At 37.5% G+C, this 20256-nt stretch overlaps 1 protein-coding gene and 1 long non-coding RNA gene across 2 annotated transcripts in view; one reads left to right on the top strand and one right to left on the bottom strand.

Moving 5' to 3' along the window:
- LOC118271038 (uncharacterized) overlaps positions 1 to 18214 on the bottom strand; it is a 43527-nt gene extending 25313 nt beyond the window's left edge. Inside the window, exon 1 of the mRNA XM_050696105.1 lies at positions 18186 to 18214. The gene's annotated coding sequence lies outside the window, so the exon portion shown is untranslated. The remainder of the gene's footprint in view (positions 1 to 18185) is intronic.
- Positions 18215 to 18621: 407 nt separating this feature from the next.
- LOC118271037 (uncharacterized) lies at positions 18622 to 19963 on the top strand. The gene is made up of 2 exons (XR_004783263.2): positions 18622 to 18753; positions 19681 to 19963. It is a non-coding gene; the product is annotated as an uncharacterized LOC118271037 (long non-coding RNA).
- The last annotated feature ends 293 nt before the right edge of the window (positions 19964 to 20256 follow it).

Raw genomic sequence — 20256 nt, 5'->3', positions numbered from 1 at the left:
ATGACAGCTTATTCCAAAGTTTTGCTGTGCGAGGCAGAAAGTTCTTGTAATGTTAGCAATTTATAACTACATAATTAGTAATACAGTATTTTAATATCAATCTAGATCTAGATACGCGGCAGCGTGTCAAGCCAAGTTCAAGCAAAGGATACTGGCTGGCCAGCGCCGATTGTAAATATTACACGACCAATTTGTTGCCACTTTTTCATTCATTTTGTAAACCTTCTGAGTTCTAATGAAGCCAAATAACTAATTTGGATTTTAAAGATTTATCAAAATTGTGATCTTGTTTTAGTAGATATTAAATAAGACCTCCTCTAAATACATCCAACATCAAAATCAGCCAAGCAATTTAGGCGTTAACACGCCACAAACGTACACATTCATGACTTAAGATTAGGACACACTATACTTTAAAATACCATAACAATTGTCCACATTATGCACGCTACCTAACCACAATCGTTAGACAAACGCGTCCACAACAACTACATTGGACGTAATGGAATCCAGCCACGCCGACTGATTGTCGAGCTTTCGTTATAACCCACTTGTCTGTGTTTACCCATAATAGATGTGATTGTATGGGAAGTTAGGTTAGTTAGGGCAGTTTTCTTTATATACTCTGTAAAACTTATGTTTATGTTTATATAGTCTGTTCTGAGTCGGTAAACGAGCAGTCGGATCAGTTGAGGGGTTACAAGTGCTTTGCCAGGATTTTGAGGGTTACAAATTTAAGGGTTGTTGGAGAATCGGGGATTGGAAAGATGGGGAAGGCGGTGATTGGGCCTCCGGTAACTTCACTAACACAACGCAAGCGTTGTTCTACGCCGTATTTTTGCGAGGCTGTGGTATCGCTGCAGTTGAGGCAGTCCATTCGTGCCGAAACGCTCTCACAATTAGGAGACTTAGACTTGATCTTTTCTTAAGAGCTCTTTTCTATGCTTTCAACAAACACATTATTAAAATAATTTAGCGTGATCTTATTAGGTGTACTTATAATGGTCCAAATGGTCACATGCTCTAAAAAGACAAGTTTTTGGATGTAAAAAATTGCCGTCAAGGAATGGCAAATTGTATTCAGCATAGTGCTCTAAAGAGATTCAACAGTGGACATCTTTCTGTTGATGATGATGATCAAATGGTTACTAACCCACTACATTTAATAAAAAAACCTACCATTTTAATGAAACGGTAGGTAACATGAGCTGAGCGGACGAACGGTCCCCGGCTCCCTTCCGCAATCGGATGTGTCCGTCACAGCTGATCGGGCTCAACCAAAACCACTCCTACATGACTGGCGGTAGGTACACAAGTACACCGTCACACCCATCCAATTTCCTGATGAGTAAAGTATAAATGATTCAGTTCGATTATCTGACTGCATTGTGTATTTGGATATTGACCGAGTTTGAACGAATTCTTTCATTCATTATTATATTTTTTTATAAATTAACAATCATATTTGTCTTAAAAATATACCACGGCCTCACAGAAAACCGACGTGAAACAACGCTTGCGTTGTGTGAGTGAGGTTACCGGAGGCCCAATTACCCCCCTTTCCAAACAACCCCTTAAATTCGTAACCCCCAAAAGGCCGGCAACGCACTTATAACGCCTCTGGTGTTTCGGGCAGCGCCGATTTCTTGCCAAGTGGACCGGCTTATAACATAAAAATAAGACTAAGTTTCTGTCCACAGTCCAAACAGCAATGCACAGAAATCTGTAATTTGGACCTCATGTAGGCGAGCTCTAATAAAAGGTTTCCAAAAACTCCTACTGCACTACCAAGCCTAAACCTAGTGTACTTGCCACAAAATAAACGAATCAACTCACACGAACCACAAAAAAACCGTTACAATTTCAAAAAAAAATCGTTAAAAATCTGACCTTTAACAAATTTCCTAAAACACCAATCTTCACATTAAATTGTCTGACGAGTAAATTAGGACTCCCCTAAGTACCCACTACCCATCCAGCTATAAAAAACCAGTATATCATGATCTTACTTTCTATGATCATTGCGTATATTCGAAGGTCTGTTTATACTGGTGGTGTATAGGTTGATGTGGAGTTGTGTACATTATGAGTTCACGGCTGGTTTAAATGAAACAATGTGACAGGATATGACAGGAGACAATACCGGTCTGTCATCAGCCCCATTATACTGCCGGGGGATTAATTACATTCTACAATATATTGTTTCCAAGTTTTTATAAGATTTTTTGTTGTATTTTTTTAAGGAGAATAGGGTACTTGGTTTCATTTACGTTACGTTTTTAGTGCAACCGATTTTGTGGTACGAGAGGTAGTAGGTGAATGCTGGTATAATTGATTTATCCTCAAATATAATATCTTTAGACATATGTAACGAGACACTTATATGTAGATGCAGTCAAGTTTTCATGAATCAGATTTTGATACTTATTTAAAAGACCCGCCTACCATTATTAGGTTGCTTTTTCTTTAGAAATGTCCTATGGATCGTAGCTATGCTATGAAGATGTCACATGCTAAGCTAAGAAACTATTTGACCGTTTATGTATCGATAGTAGGGAAACCATCTATAGCACGGAAAAACATAGCACGCATCCATAGCACGCATCTTTCCATATAAAAAGCATAGCTTAGCTGAGTCCGTTTCTACCAATGCTATGCTATGTGTACCAATGAATATTATTGGTGGAAGCCTAACACATCCACACCAACGTAGTATGGCCCATCTCTGGTGGAAAATAACTCTAAAAGAGTCCCTTTCTAGGCCTACATATAAATCGGTCTTGGTGAAAAAACCCATCCAATAACTATCGCTATTACAATTCCCACACAGAGAATCATAAAAGTAAAAAAAAAATTAAAAAAACAAATCATAAGAAATCCCTACACATCCCGACAAAAACCAAGTTACAAGACCAGTCATTGTATAACACAATAATTAAGTAGCAACCAGTTAACCAAGTCAATTAAGTTGGCACTAAGTTAGTACTAAGTTAAAAGGTCCAAGTAATTACTAAGGGAACCATATCTCATCTAACTTTAACTTGATATAACGACGTCCGCTTACCGCAACTTATTACGTATAAACTTAACGTTTTCTAAGTAACACTTAAGTAAGATAATGATGTATACTTAGCTACTTAAGTATGGATGATGAAAACTGTAGTTAAACTGGGTAAAGTGTGGGAAAGTGTTTTATGGTATCATAGTGAAGAAAATATAGTGTTTTCATTTGATTTAATTATACTTTTTAATCTCCTAATGATCCGGAGCTGCGGATTACCTAGCGGGTTACCGGCTCTGGCTCGAAAAGCAGGAGTAGGAACGGGGTGGTTTTTAGTCAGTAAGAGTCTGACACTCCCTCTCGCCTCACCTAAGGTGGGAGAAGTCATTGGATGATTTTCCTCCCTTAAAAAAAGGGGTAGTAAAACTGGCATGTCAAATGACTTGGTCATGTTTTATCAGTTATGAAATAAATCCTATACGAGTATAATAATAAGGACGAACGTATAATGCCATAAAAGCATAAAACCCATAATGAATTCAAATGTTTAACCTATAACTGGCAAAAGTCTAGATGAGTAGATACCTCTCTTCCACTCCTCTCTGAATAGAGTTTTCAGCGGCCCAGCAATCTTAAAAACCAGAAGCCTTAGATTGGCTAAGATTCCTCTTTAGTCTTTTTTAGTTTTCGAAGGGTACACCCCTTTTTATATTTGATGTTTGTCCATAAGCAACATTCACTGGGGCCTTGAAGACACCCAGGTTCATACCCTACAGGAATATCAGTCCTTGCCCCTTGCTCGTCAATGCATTACCTGTTTCTATCAATCAACCAAAGAACAAACTTATTGGTTTCAACTTTCAAGTCAAACCCAGTAAATTTCCATACCAACAAAAACCTCATTTTACAACAGTCACCAATCACCCATTAACAGGAAATCAAAATACCGTGACCCGATACATCCTCGTATAGCGAATTCGATTCCCGTGCGATGCTCGAATGGTTGTGGACAATGGGTATTCGAACAATGACAGTCTGATGACCGATGGGTCGGTAATGGCGTGATTCCATGCATTGTCTTGCTAAGTTTATGGTAGTAATGGTATATTAGATTTTATGGTGCATTGCTTCTTAACCTGATAGGTTTTTGAACAAAAGTGATTGTGTAGGTTACATAATACATGTTATATTTATACAACACTCAATCTTGATTTAACTAGTCAAGATTGAGTGTTACATGTACATAGAGGTGCGGGTTCAAAACCTATCAACAGCAAGTACCAATGTGACTTTTTCCGTGTTATATGTATTTTCTAAGATTATTTAGACACCACTGACAAACGGTGGAGGAAAACATCGTGAGGAAACCTGGGCTTATAATTTCTATTAAGTTTGAAAATCTCCAACACACATTGAGCAAGCGTGGTGATTAATGCTCAAACGTTCTCCGTGTGAGAAGAGAGCCTTTGGCCAGCAGTGGCCACTTATAGGCTGATGATGGTGAAACATTAAAGTTGAAAATTGATTAGACGGTTGGTATAGTTCCAATAGTCTAGTCTACCTATCTAAAATAGCTAGGCTCTTAAAATCCAATATCCAAGATCTAACTTCATATTATTGATATACATAATAGCAATAGATATATAAAAAGGTAGTTGCGTGCAAATCCTTTCATTTTTACTGTATCCGAAGCAGATTGCGATCCACTACATTACGTTACACAACGTACGAGTTGATGCGCGCGCGCAAGTAATCTAGATAGGGCTGCGCTGATGGAAATCGAAGGTGTTACGAATTCGTTTTGATAGGGTTTCTACTGATAGTTTTTTAGTCAAATTCCTAATGATACAGTGAGGTATAATTCATCTGGTCTGCATGAAGAAAATTATTGTTAAGTAGGTATATCTGTTTAATGAACTTAAGTGTTAACTAATGATAATATTATTTCTCATACCGTAAGTTTGATTTTTAAAAAGCTCTGTGCTATTTTTGAATTGTCAAACTTAACTAAAAATTCTAGGAAATAATATAAACAGATTTGCCTGGTCATAAAGCATGTCATTTATTTATTTATATTTATAGCGGTCTAATTTCGTACGTCTGAGTTTGTCACTAAAAACAGCTTAATTTCAACTGGGAGATTCATTTAAAATATTTAGTCAATAACTTGCAAAATATAAACTTACAAACGTATCAGCCCTATCGTTAACGGAAATTACCTCACAAGTCACAATCTACCAGATATAATGCATCTCACACGCATTCCAGGGTAGGCAGCGACAAAGAAATGGTTTCTATGTAACGCATAACTCGATGCGCACGCGTCTTACAGCCAATTTGAGGTGACGATTACATTCGGTAATGATCGGGGATGATCGGGTATCATCGGCTTATTGCAGGGCTCACGAACTTGTTATGGTAGACATTTCAATTGAGTTGAATATTTCAAATTGTCTGGTTTGTGGTTAGCATTGAGACATTTGGTTCTATGCAATACTGCAATTTTATTGTTACCATTCTAGTTTGATGCACCCTTTTTTTAAATCATCCAATGACTTCTCCCGCCTTGGGCGAGGCGAGAGGGAGTGTCAGACTCTTATTGACTAAAAACCACCCGCTCCTACTCCTGCTTTTCGAGCCGGAACCCCGGTAAAGAGCTGATGCCTGATCCTGAGATCAAATCACTTTAATGCATCCATAGTGTACAGTGTGGTCTACAATTTCAATACAGTAATATGTCTCAACTATGGGCTCTTTTGGGCACCGCAAAAGTACTTATATATTATACAATGAAGATACATAATTGATTTAACAATTCCTAAGTGAAAGAAAATGCCTTTTCCATGGTAGATAAGAAGAGATTTCAACCAAAACGACTAGAGAACTTTATGTTCCACATTTTATGACACTTCCACGCCCAATTTACTTCGCGTTTCAATAACCACAGTTGCATCATTGTTCTTGTTGAAACATCCTCATCATTAGGTGCACCCGTGCACCTATGACACAGCCTGTTGAGCAGCACCAAGTGGTACGTTGACGACAGTGATGGTAGCTGCAAATGATGATTACTTCTGCCTCAGTACGACCACACACATTAAGGTTTATACATATTTTATCTCTCTCGTCATTACTGAGGTGGATAGTGTGACGAGTGGCGCATGTAAGGCTGTGCTCACATGGGTTATTTATTTATAATCAGTCAATTGTTTATTTAAATACAGTGACAGCTTTATAAGTGAGACTTCAAGAGACCCGGGAGCTATGTAGGTTGTATAGCTCCGTCCCTCTCTCATTGCTCAATGATCGACCATTCTGACACAATTGTAATAGCAGACTAAGGTCCCTGCAAATTGGTATCACTTATAGATAGATACATGGAATCCCCTATAAATATTTGTGTCATTTATAGAGGTTTTCATTAATACAGATGTTATGTATTATGTGCTACTTAGCATATCAATAATACACAACTTTGCGAATCACTGTATTACTTTTCAGAAATCACTGTTGACACTGGTCTTTGTTAAATCAAATTAAATAATGGCCAAACGTCGACCCATCATACATTAAAAAAGGACCCATAATCTGCTCTTACAACACTTAATTAAAGAGTCTTTTAAGATCTTGATTAAAAATCTTTCATCGAAATAGATGATGTATGTCCGAATACTCAAACGCAAAATTTTAAGACGCTCTCAAAACTAGTTCTGTCCCTATCAATTCTTTATAAAATAACAGAGATAGCACGATATTTAAGTACAACTTAAAATTGAGTAGCATTTCAGTATTCGGGCGTTAGTATCTAAACAATCTTTTACCTCTACATTTCTTTTAGGTTACATCCCATTTCAACAGCATTTAACTTAATTTTTTAAGCGGTTAGCGTAACTATCACCGTGCGTGTGAACACAACCTATTAATAAAGTAACTGGTGCAGTTTGATAAACGTGTAGTTAAGTGCAATAATTGTGCCTGTCTGCGCAAGAGTTCAAGGTTTCAGATGGTCGTTAGATATCGTTCGTGGTATGTGATAATTTGTTTAGGAAGCACGTTTACTGGGAATCGTGGAAGGAGAGTTATGTCTGGGCTTTTACTGGAGTAGAATACGTCAGATTTACGTCAATGTACACCCACTTTTCACCATTTGTGTTATAAGTCCCATGTAAAAGGGGATGAGCCTATTGCCATATACTGGGCACAATTCCAGACTCCGTGCTACTATTGAAAAATTTTCGAAAATCCGAAAAAATCCTAATACTTTGCCCGACCCAGGATCGAACCCGAGACCCCTTGTCCAGCAGTCGCATTTGCGACTACTCGACCAACAAGTCAGACAATCTCTTTGTTCACATTTAACGCAATTGTTCATTGTCTTGTCTTTTGATAAACTACGTATTTAGAGATGAAAAAGAAAATTATCTATTTTCATTTTTAACATTATGTGATTTGCTTTTTTTGAGGGGGAAAGTCATCCAATCACTTCTCCCACCTTAGGTGAGCCGAGAAAGAGTGTCAGACTCTTACTGACTAAAAACCACCCCGTTCCTTCTCCTGCTTTGAGCCGGAGCCCCGGTAACCTTTTACGTTGTCCGCAGCTCCGGAGCTTCCGCAGTTCTGGAATTATGTGATCACTTAGAAAGATGAACATGTAAAAGAAGCACTAAATACCTACTTCGCACCTCCTTAGTCCTCAATGCACCAAGTTTCACTGCTATGCCATAGGCGTTAAGTCTACCGATATACTACATATTTTGCAATGTGCATTAAAATGAATAAATAAGTGCCTACATTTATGTATGTATGTACCAAGCATTATAATTATACAATCAGGAATATTTCTGTAATCACAGGTCTGTTCCTGCATCCAAAACAGGTTTACCTAACGGGAATTTTAGATGATATACAATAAACATACATAACTAATTATAATAAGGTTGAGATTGCAACACACTTAGGCAGCTATATAAAGGTGCTTATATTATTTATAATCCTGCTTTAACTACTTATTTAATGGAGGAAATGGCGATATTAACCAAGTAGGTTAAGATAGTTGAAACGTGTGAAAATGATTTTACAGTTATGGATAGTTAGCCAATGAATATCTAAGTATGATAGTACGTTAATCAATAGCCTTTAAGTGCCCACTGCTAGCTAAAGGCCTCTTCTCACATGGAAAAGGTTTGAGCATTAATCACCACGGTTGCTCAATGCGGTTTGGCAATTTGAAATTGTAAGCCCAGGTTTTCTCACGATGTTTTCCTTCACCGATTGTCAATGGTGTCTAAATAATCTTAGAAAGTAAATACATAATTATAGCTCCGAAGAGTCACATTGGTACCTACTTGCCCTTAGTAGAGAAGTACCACGACTTCTAAATATTTTACTACAGGTCTTAACAAGAATCAGGTCTCAGCTGATTATTAGCAATATTGATAGTGGCATTACGTGCTATCGTGTGCAACTCTGCCTACCCCTTCAGGAATAAAAGGCGAGTCGTTGCAGAAGTTTAAATAAAAATGTTTTTTAAAGCCATTACCTCCATCTTGAAACCAGCATCCCCAACCAGTCTTACAGTAACCTTCCCCAACCAGACCATTTCAAATAGACCACGAAAAAGAGAAATCAGTCCTCATAGCAACAATAAATCATGTTCACATTATACGTATGTATGTTTGTATGTCAATAAAATTTTACGACCGTTTTATGCGTTGCAGCGTTTGCACTGACATGAATGACAGCCCCGCTTGGTTCCCTTGACCTATTTCTAATTCTGTATTCTGAATAGGTAACAGTATATAAAGAAAAGAAGATGTTGATTTTAGGTCTTAGGCCTCAACGGATTCAGATGGAGCCCAGTAGGGCTAATGCCCGATCCTAGTTTTTAGTTAGTAAGTCTGATACTTCCTCTCGCCTCGCCTAAGGCGTGAGAACTCGTTGGATGATTATCCGCCCCTAAAAAAAGGTCTCAATGGATTGGGACCCAGTAGGACTGATGCCCGATCTGGAGCTGCAGATTGTCTTACAGTTTCACCGGGGCTACGCTCCAGCTCTAAAAGCAGGAGTAGGAACGGGGTGGTTTTTAGTCAGTAAAGGTCTGACACTCCCTCGTCTCAACCAAAAGGTGAAAGAAGTCATTGGATGATTTTCCCAAACAAGAGATAATTTAGCTGAAAAATTGTAATTGCAAAAAATATAAACTACTATCAAGTCTTAAGCCCTAAAATCCAATTTATTTTCCAAAAAATCACCATATTGTTGAATCAAAGTATTCAAACAATCTCTATAATGTAACCCCACACTACGCGCACACCAAAATCAATAGCCGCGCACGCGCAGCGTTGAAAGATCGATATTGTCTTTCTTTCACCCCTCGCACATCTGTTAGTTTCGAAATCCCCTCCCTGCTATAACATCCGACAGTTTCCCCTAAACACTATCCATTGCTGTTTTTGTATTAGCGTTGTAAAGTTTACAAACTGGTGATCGGCAAAATATAATACTTGCGCGCGGTTTCACCCGCTCTGCTCAGCTACTTTTGATCGTAGTATGATGTTTTACAACCTACAATCTTCCTTTATAAATGAACTATCCAACACAACAATATTTTTTCTAATCGGACCAGTTGTTCCAGAAATTAGTGCGTCCGAATAAACTCTTCAGCTTTATATAAAAAGTATAAGATTTTTGTCACCACCTCTGCACTTTCCTTTAGGTTTCATAAAAGTCGATTAAGGGACTTCATATTTAACAGACAATAGACAGTAGTAATTTTTGATAAACCTGGTCCTCTTACTTGGTAATAACACTTACCAAATTTCAACCATCTTTTGCACCTACAGTCTAGCAGAGGCGATGTATTGATGCATTTTGTAAAGACTATCTTTACCTATGTAACAGGCAATGGATGTTAAAAATTTTAAGTTATCGTTAGTTCTAGTTTCCTGCCGTCTATTTATATTAGTTTTCGAAGGGTGAGGGTGTAAGCAGAAGGGAGAGTGATTGTTTTTGTCCGTACGAACGTCCCCTCAGTAATTCACAGCTTGAATCATTGTTCGTAGCTTTACTATAGGAAGAAACTTATCGATGTTTTTAGAAAAGGGAATCGAAATCGATTTTGATATCGGAAATTCGTAAATAAATAATGATAGAAAGATTGTGTTGTGGAAATCAAATCGATTTGGTATAGATAATGGGATCCATACTTTTTATACTATTTACTCTACAAATACTAATAGAAAGATATAGGGTAATAATTTAAGGGTCATTGGACTTAATGAACAATACGATTTTTTTCATACTACGTACATATTATACTGCCGTACTCACAGACATTGAATGATAATTTAAACTATTCCTTAGTAACAATTTTGTACCGAAAACAATTGCTAAGGACTGGGTTAACTGGATTGGTATAAGTAACCATTGAATGACTCTGAGTACGGCATATAATCAAGTACCTACAAAAGTGTTAAGACAAACAACTAACTGTTACTATGGTTCAATCAAGTATTAAGCACGTTTATAGGTAAAATTGAAAATGGTTCTAATCAGGTTATTTACAATACCTATATAGGTGTTACTTATGAGTTTAGGAGAAATATACAACCACGAATTAGAACTGTATATACCTAACGTATATAAGTTACAAGTCAAAAAACAAAGAGGCTACGGGTTTCAAGTAAAGGATATTTAAAGAATTTATAAATCTTAAATAAAAAACATCCTCCTTTTTTTGAAGTCGGTTAATAAATCTATAGGCAATTTTGTCCGACCATTTCTATTCAATAAATTATCATGAATACAAAGTCAAAAATACCTAAATTACCATAATATCAAAAACATCAAAGTAACAAAAGAACGTTTTTTCATTAATATCCTCTTTATAAGCACATTTTTATTTAAACTTTCAATTTCGTCACGACTTCCTGCGCTTGCGCATGAGAGCGTCATGTTTCTCTCATAATGACGGAACGTGACGAACATACAGCATTCCTTGTATTTATCTAATAATTCTTTGAATGTTTATGCTTTTTTGTTTATTTTTAATAGCGGTTCTTGTGATGTAGGCGTTGAAAACCTTTTGATAAATTGGTATCGGTATTCAATGTCTTGGTATGAATTTATTGAAGGGATTTAAGAAGAAATTATTATATACTATTATTAAAGATCTTGCAGATCTTATTTTAATCACGATATCACCCAAGATTAGATACAAAATTAACTTTAGCAGTGCAGAGTTCGTCGCGTTCCGCGCGCGCCTCAAAGAGCCAGACCACCACAGATAGAGCCCAGTAGAGCTGATGCCTAATCCGGAGCTGCGGACAATGTAAAAGGTTACCGGGGCTCCGACTCGAAAAGCAGGAGTAGGAACGGAGTGGTTTTTAGCCAGTAAGAGTCTGACACTCTCTCTCGCCTCGCCCAAGACGAGAAAAAACATTGGATAATTTCCCCCCCTCAAAAAAAGACTCCTTGTTACCATGCCCTTAAAACAAGAACAGACACTATAAATTAACCACAAACGTGTAAGAACTAGAGCGAAACTACAAGAGAACATTATACCTCCACACTTGCACTTTTTAAAATACAACACAAAGGAATATGGCCGACTTTTCACCAGATACCATCGTCCCAATGACCACTTTCCCTTGAAGATAATTACCTTAATTAGTCTCTGCAACCTTATATTATAGCACCAATTATAATTGTTATAATTGCCCTTTTTATGAACTGCTAGCCTGTGAGACTCAGGGACATTTATTTTATGGTATAAACCACTGATGGTAAGCAGTCGCCGCCGTCCATGGACACCCGAAAAACCAGAGGTGTTACAAGTCTGTTGCATTTTGGAGGTTAGAAATTCAAAGGTTGTTGGGGAATCGGGGATTGGGAAGCGGGTAATTGGGCCTCCGATAACCTCACTCACACAACAAACAACCCTTAAATTCCTAACCCCCAAAAGGTCGGCAACGCACTTGTAACGCCTCTGGTGTTTAGGGTGATGGTGATTGCTTATCATCAGATGACCCGTCTGCTCGTTTACTAGCGTATACCAAAAAAGACAAGTTACTGTACAAACAAGAATAAAGCGTAATATGATTTCACTTAAAATTCGCATAGAGAGAAAGGATATTGATTTCCTAACAAAACCAAGGTGATTCAATCTATAGCTCTCAATCTTTAAGCCCACATTTATGCAGTAATTTCAGTATATTTAAATAATAATGTAACTGCTTTGTTTGTTTGTTCTAATACTATGTAAATAACATACCAACTCACTGACTTATTTAATATAAGTCGAAGAATTTATTCGCTAAGTCGAGTAAACTGAGCTGCGGACTACCTAGCGGGTTTACCGGGGCTCCGGCTCGAAAAGCAGGAGTAGGAACGGGGTGGTTTTTAGTCAGTAAGAGTCTGACTCTCCCTCTCGCCTCGCCCAAGGCGGGAGAAGTCATTGGATGATTTTCCCACCTCAAAAAAAAAGTCGAGTAAACTATTTGTCGGATTTATATTCTACATAGCAAAGTAATTCGTACGATATGGATCTTAAAAACTATTTGGATTAAAAGTATCTCACGTTACTCCTACGAAGATGTAATAACTAAGCTGTGAAACAATGCGAGTGTTACCACTAATATCTACTAAACTGCGCGAGTAAGATGTGCTATGAAGATGCGCCGCCGCAAAATAGCTGTGCGAGAAAGATGCGCAGCTCGAGTATGCGATGTATCAATAGTAGGGAAGCCATCCACAGCACACATCCATAGCACGCATTTTTTCATATAAAAAACATAGCTTAGCTGAGTCCGTTTCCACCAGTGTTAAGCTATGTGTACCAATGAATATGATTGGTGGAAGCCAAACGCATCCACAGCAACGTCGTCAAACACATCTATTGAAAAGCACCCTTGAGTTTAGATTAGTCCCTTTATACATATAAACAAAAGAATGTAGTATTATTTTAAACTCAAGTGCTTAGCTCATTAGTTTATCAACATGAAGTGGTCTCGATAATATTCTGAGAATGTGCTCTAGACACAGGCGACTGGTGTCGACTGATAGGTTGAGTACGTGTTAAATCATAGCCCACTTAAACAAAGCATGACTACTCTTTATTCTTCGAAGGGGTTGGGATGATTATTTTTGAAAGGACATCAACCACTTTGTATGGCGTTTGGGCTTGAACATGAACATGAAAATATTGTACTATTTTTTACTTTATTGAGCGGCTTACAGTACAAAGAAAACGTATAGATAAGAAACTTTGTATCAAATTAATAATTAAACATAATATATGAAAAAACTTCAACACTTTAAAATAAATCGTTTATTTGTGAAACTATTCATTTTCATAATGTTAACAAAACATTTTCTAGAAACTGAGCTGGTGGAGTTACATTTTCATGCCTTGCCCAACTTAAATACCATATCACAGACATGATATGAGCGCAGCAACCACTTACACTTACTTACTTAATGACTTACCACTTGTGGTGCGATCCATTGCAGTATAACTCGCTGCACTTCCACAAGATTAACATTGTGTCTTCTCCTGTGAGTGATTTCAGCTCCACAATTGACACAATATATAGATTCACTAGGCAAAATCGGAAAGTCCAAGTTTACGGGGTCGTCGTCATGTAAAGTGGCTTCGTTGCCAGGGTTAACGTTTGAGCGGGTACTGAGTCTAAGAGTGAGCCGGGGTCATCGGATAGAAAATCACCAGAATCCATTTTGAATAGCACAGTCGTCAAAAATAGCCAAAATCGAAATAATATTCACAATATAATACGAAAAAGAACTGTCACAAAACTGTTGTCATGGCAGTGTCACCAATAATAACAATAATCAATTACAAAACTGTTTTTATTCTTATTTAATATTATTTATATTTACACTCCCGAATAGAAATCAAAATTCATTAAATATTATTATTAAATTATTTGTGAACTTCTTTTTTCTCAATACAGCTGTTCAAAACTCTAGCCCATTTTGGTTGATGTCCTTTATAGTCACCTTTATAACCCGTTTGTAATAAAGTCATGTCTTGTTTGAAACATCGGGCTCAATTCTAAACACCGCCATTGACAATTTCAAAACATAATCAGGCCTATCTAATGAATATAATATTAAGTCCAAGACCTTTTGGAAAAGTTTATCTAATTTATATTTATCTACTTGCAAGATATCAAGATATTATTCAATAATTCCCAATAGAAGTCCTATAAAACTAACCTGAGAAGAGAACCTATGACCATCACCTGAACAATACAAGATACCAACCAACTAACCGCCGTACACAGAGTGATATGATGGTTACTTAACCCAGTCCTTAGTAATTGTTTTTGGAACAAAATCGTTACTAAGGAATAGTTTTTTTTTATGAAACCCGTAAACGTAAGACGTATCACCTGATAGTAAGCAATCGCCGCCGCCCATGGACACCAGAGGCGTTACAAGTGCGTTACCGGCTTTTTGGAAGTTAGGAATTTAAGGGTTTTTGTTCGGGAATTGGGGTTTGGGCCTCCGATAACTCACACAACGAAACACAACGCAAGCGTTGTTTTTCTGTGAGGCCGTGGTATCACTCCGGTCGAGCCGGCCCATTCGTGCCGAAGCATGGCTCTCCCACACTATACAATAGTTTAAGTAATCATTAAATATCTCTAAATACAGCAGTTATTCTCATACATAAACACCATAATTCCATAAATACATAATGTACCTACTTCCTAAACGAGATTGATCAGCCAACTTGTAGATTGATAGTCAATATTATGCATTCTTTGTAGGCGTGTCGCTGGAATGTTGCGCTCAACATTTGCATTGTTATTAGCCCTATATAACTAGATTAAATAGCTGTACCTAGGGAATATATTAAAGGTTAGAATAAATGGGATTAAGTATCAAGAGATTGTTTAAAGTATACTAGATACATAATTATTTAAATGGTGGTAAGCGCAATTGCTAAAGTGAAGTCTTGCGTGAGCAGTACGCTGCGTGACGTCGCCGCGTCTGCGCACGCTGTTCATGATAAAGTGTCCCTCTCTGACTCGAAACTAGTAGAGCTTTTCTCCATTAATAATACGTGAATAAACCGTGATTTTAAATGAATTTAGTATGTCTCACGATAATCATTATAAAAGTATTCATGAAATCTTCTTTCAAGGCACCGCTACAAAGATGTGGTGAAGCGCATTTGAAAGAGTGATAATTTATAATCACGATACATATCTAACCCACCATAAAACAGGTACCATACTACAAGCAGTAACCACCTACAACACTAACTTACTTACTTACTAACATTGTTCCTAGTAAAAACATCGAAAACCCCTCCTAGAAATAGAAAAAAAAAATGGGAATACACGTGCGCACAACAGCCATGATAAACAAGACAATGATAAGACCCCTAGCACACAAAACGGACTGTCACTGCACGATACCACTCCCCCATTCCTTCGTATCCCTAAATATACAAACAAACATACATGCACATGAACTAACGCCTTTGTCCTGTATGGGAGAAAGCAACTACGGAACGCAATCTAGCAGGATCTTTATAGCAGACTAGCTACTTCAGCGCGGTTTCACCCGCTCTGCTCGGTTCCTATTGATCGTAGCGTGATGATTTATAGTCTATAACCTTCCTCGATAAATGCGCTATCCAACACAAAAAGAATTATTTAAAATGAATTAAGGACCAGTACTTCCTGAGATTAGCGCTTTCAAACAAACTCTTTAGCTTTATAATATTAGTATAGATTTGTTGAAGCGTTGCCCCGTATTACGATTTTATCGTCTGTCGTAGGTGCATTTTGAAACACATAATTTCACATACAAATCACACTCAGACCGGGAAGAACTGTTTGGGTTAATAACAAAGTACACAGACTGCACAGTTGGCCCAGTGGCTGGGCAACTGACTGCCGTGCAACGTGTCGCGGGTTCAATTCTCGCACGCACAACTCTTTGTGTGATCCACAGATTTTTGTTCCGGGTCTGGGTGTCATGTGTATGTGACATTGTATGTTTGTAAACACACCCACGACACAGGAGAAAATCCTAATGTGAGGCAACGTAAAAATAAACAAAACACAAATTACGACAATGTGTTTTAAAATATTGAATTATACTTCTGATCATAACAGTGAATACTCATACGCAGCTAGCTTTTTCGAGCCCATCTCTAAACTAAGTATGATCTCCTAGTACTCCTCCTTACTTCATCTATAGTATATCTCCTTACTTTATCCGGCGGTACAGTTATCATTACTTTCATAAAATACCTTTCATAACTCTGATAAAAAAGTGGTCCAAGATGAAGCGCGTGCGCATCTCTTATCTATGCACCTCAAAATAGGGGGGAATGGCCGATTATTACGTATCTATGGTTTGTTTGCTCTGTGGACGATATGACATCCTCTTCCGGGTGGCACATTGTTTAGCCAGTCGCCTGGTGTCTTGTGAAAGCCCTTGATTTACAAGGGAGACTTGTTAACGACTTTTGTTAATATTGTGACAGTAAATACAAAGACGGAAGACTGATGACTGTTGATGAAGCGAAAGAAGTTTGTAAGATTTGTAGCAATTAGCCTCTCTCTGCCTATCCCCCATGGGAGACAGGCGTGAAGTTATGTATGTGTGTGTGTACGGAAGACGTAGCGTGGACAGACCTCTCGCTAGGTAGACCGATCATCATCAGAGTCGCGAGTTGTGGATTAACATGGAGGACTATAGAAAGGCCTTTGCCAACTGATGATGATCTGATCAACTAGCAGAGGAACATATTATCAGGACTACAATTATTTGTGCTACCTCATCTTCTACCAGAAGCTTCGCTCACATGGAGAGAGATGGGAGATTCCTCTCTAGATCCCCATCTTACAAAAAAAAGTTTTTTTAAAGAAGGAAAATCATCTTATGTCTTCTCTGGCCTTGGGTGAAGCAAGTGGGAGTGTCAGACTCTTACTGACTAAAAAGCACCCCGTTCCTACTGTTGCTTTTTGAGCTGGAGCCCCGGTAAACCCGATAGTCCGCAGCTCTGGGATCCTATAGGAAAGTTAAGAGAAAGAACAGTCTATGTTGTGCCTGATAATACGAATTGAACTAAAAAATAAATGAACTAATACTATATAGACCAGTGAAAAGCAGATGCATAATTAATTAACCTCTGTATATCCCTTTACAAGATAACAGGTGTGTGTATTATGTAATGGCCTCCAAATTTTTATAATCAAAAAAGTAATAAATTCTTTAACGAGTAGAACTTGTTCGATCTAACGGTACCTTCATACATTCCTTTTGATCTTTATTTTTTTATTTCGTAGTGAAAGCTGCGTGTGCGCACGTTTGATGTGTCGTCAGAGTTCGTCGGAGGTTTAAATATTTGGGTGGCGTATCCCATATTCGTAATGTCACTGAGAATTAACTGGTAAACGAAAGTATTTCATTTTCCTATTGTGTGAAAAACTGTTAAGAATATTAAAAATCCACGTAAAAAAATCATACAAAATGTTTATATTTAGCTTTCAGCCATGATCATCCCAGTGCAGGGCCAAGGCCTCCCTACCCTACTTCCATTCCTCTCTGTTTAAAGCTTTTTACAAAATGTTTAGTAAAAGCATAATATCTAGACTACTAAGTTTTCTAGGTCATGTGAATGCATTATGCAGGCATGCGTGCATTTTGAACTGGACCTCAATAAACCTTTGCTGCACAGACAAACAAGCTTTGTGTGAAAATCTAGATAGATACGGAACTTCGTGTTAACAAAAAGGTAGGGGGTTATTCTTTAGTAATCTGTGGCTTTAGGAGTGGGGAGAGGGTTGTAGGATTGGGTGGGGGGCTACCAACCAGGGTTGTTTGTTTACCACTGAAAAGGATAAAGTGAGAAAACACCGCGTTTTTAAAATATTTTTGATGTTTGAGGTTAAGTTCGATAAAACTGCTTATTTAATAAGTAGTCAAAAGTCATGATGAGTCATGAAAAACGCCGATAAAAACATGCCGCAAATAACTTAGCGAACCCATTGTAACCATAATAGGTATATACTGAAATTGATAATGTACACATAATATTTAGGTTACCTACGAATTATGTACAAATAACATAGGACAAATCGTATTAATAAAATCTTTGAAATTAGAGTAAAGATAAATAAAAGAAAGTAATAAAACTTACCGGAATATTCGTAGCCAGCTACTCTCCCACTAGAACAATAAAAATCACTATGAAATAGTTGTAAACAAACACAAATACAAACGCCCAGCTGGCAACTGCGATGGCAGGACGAAATGACAACAATCACATGTGAAAAGTAACAAAAATCCAACCAAATACAATATTCACCAACAAAAAATGCTATCTCACTTTCACAAACGAAATCAGAGTAAACAAAAAAGAGAAAGAAGATATTTTCACAGCTGCAAGGGTGACATTTCATTTTGACAGTTAAAGGATTCCGCGCATGCGTATATTTCACGCATGCGCGATAGTCCTTTGGCGGGCGATCGATGCCGCCATATTTGACAAATCAAAACGAAGGCATCTCATTGTATTGTTTACTTGTATCTGGTTTATTTAAATATCAGTGAATATTACGTAAAAGTATTAACGTAGGCATCTCATTGTATTGTTTACTTGTATCTGGTTTATTTGAATATCAGTGAATATTAAGTAAAGTATTAACGTAACACGATGGATAGAATGCAGTTTGCAATTTTCTTTTATTTACACAATGTGTGCAGCCGTAAGTTTTTCTATTTTAATATTTATTAGCGCTTAAGTTTTACGTGTGAACTAATTTAGTGTCTAAATAGGAACAAAGTGCTGATGAAATCACTATGCAACTCCAATGATCCGCTACTTAACCACACTTCCCAAATTTTCAAACACGTAGATAAAGCTTAATGACTGTGTGGGAGGCTGGTTAATTTCGCTTGATACCGTTTTATCTAATCTCTCGTACGTAAAGCCTGATGTCATTTAATCGATAGTGATTATTCATAAGCGTTGGAAAATTGGTAGCTTAAATTCTATTCCGGAGCTGCGAACTACCTAGCGGGTTTACCGGGGCTCCGGTTCGAAAAGCAGAAGTAGGAACGGGGTGGTTTTTAGTCAGTAAGAGTCTGACACTCCCTCTCGCCTCGCCCATGGCGGGAGAAGTCATTGGATGATTTTCCGCCATTAAAAAAAAAAGTTTAAATTCTGTTCATTCTCCTTGACACAATGTAGGAAATTGTATGCAAACAATGGTGATTCCCAAACTCTTTTTGTGGTATCCTTCGATTGTCGTCACTCCTTTTGTAGGCTGTGCTAAATGACAAATAGTAAGATGTATTGGTATCTTTGGTAATGATTTTGTGTGTAACAATACTAATAGCAACAACGTGACGCCTTTTATCCCCGACGGGGTAGGCAGAGGTGCACATTACGGCACGTAATGCCGCTATACAATGTACACCCACATTTCACCATTTGTGTTATAAGTCCCATATAACAGGGGGTGAGCCTATTGCCATATACTGGGCACAATTCCAGACTTCGTGCTACCACTGAGAAATTTACGAAAAACCGAAAAAAGCTCAGTAAAGCTTTGCCCGACCCGGGAATCGAACCCGAGACCCCTTGTCCGAGAGTCGCACAATACTAACTTGGTTCTATTTCAAAATTCCAGGGCTACATCGGACTCAAAATAAGCTGTTCAAGATCATTAAATGCCGATGGGACGACACGCCACCAGACAGATCCCCCAAGTAAAGTGAAGAAATAGGAGTCAAAGGAATATGGTCCTTAACAAGCCAAATACTCAATGCTATCAGTATTTTTAGAAATGTATGTATGTATTGTAGAGTATATTTAGGTAATAAGATTATATTTTGCTTGGCAGAAAACCTTATTTATTGTTTTTGTGATTTTGTTTGAAGCTATGGAATAAAATACTCATATCAAACATTTAATTCATCGTTTGAATAATATTTTTTATTTTACATTTTATTACCCAAGTTTCTTAAAATTTTATTTAACAAATTATTAGTCTCCTGCTTTATTAAGCATCCTCGTAGGTTATTACCATCCTTATTTTTATTGGATTGGTTGAATGAGAGACACGGCCGAATTTAATAAAACTAAATTTTGTGTTTCAATTGCCAGAATTGTTAACTTTTGATTAAGAATAATGATGCCGTCATTTTTTTTTTTTTAAAGAAGATAGGGTAGGGTTCCCCTATTCTAGGATGGGTATTGTTTTTCT

Source organism: Spodoptera frugiperda, chromosome 9 (genome assembly GCF_023101765.2).
Source record: "Spodoptera frugiperda isolate SF20-4 chromosome 9, AGI-APGP_CSIRO_Sfru_2.0, whole genome shotgun sequence".
NCBI classification, from domain to species: Eukaryota; Metazoa; Arthropoda; class Insecta; order Lepidoptera; family Noctuidae; genus Spodoptera; species Spodoptera frugiperda.
Note: the sequence above shows the minus strand (reverse complement) of the source record. Positions and strands in the feature narration are given on the sequence as shown.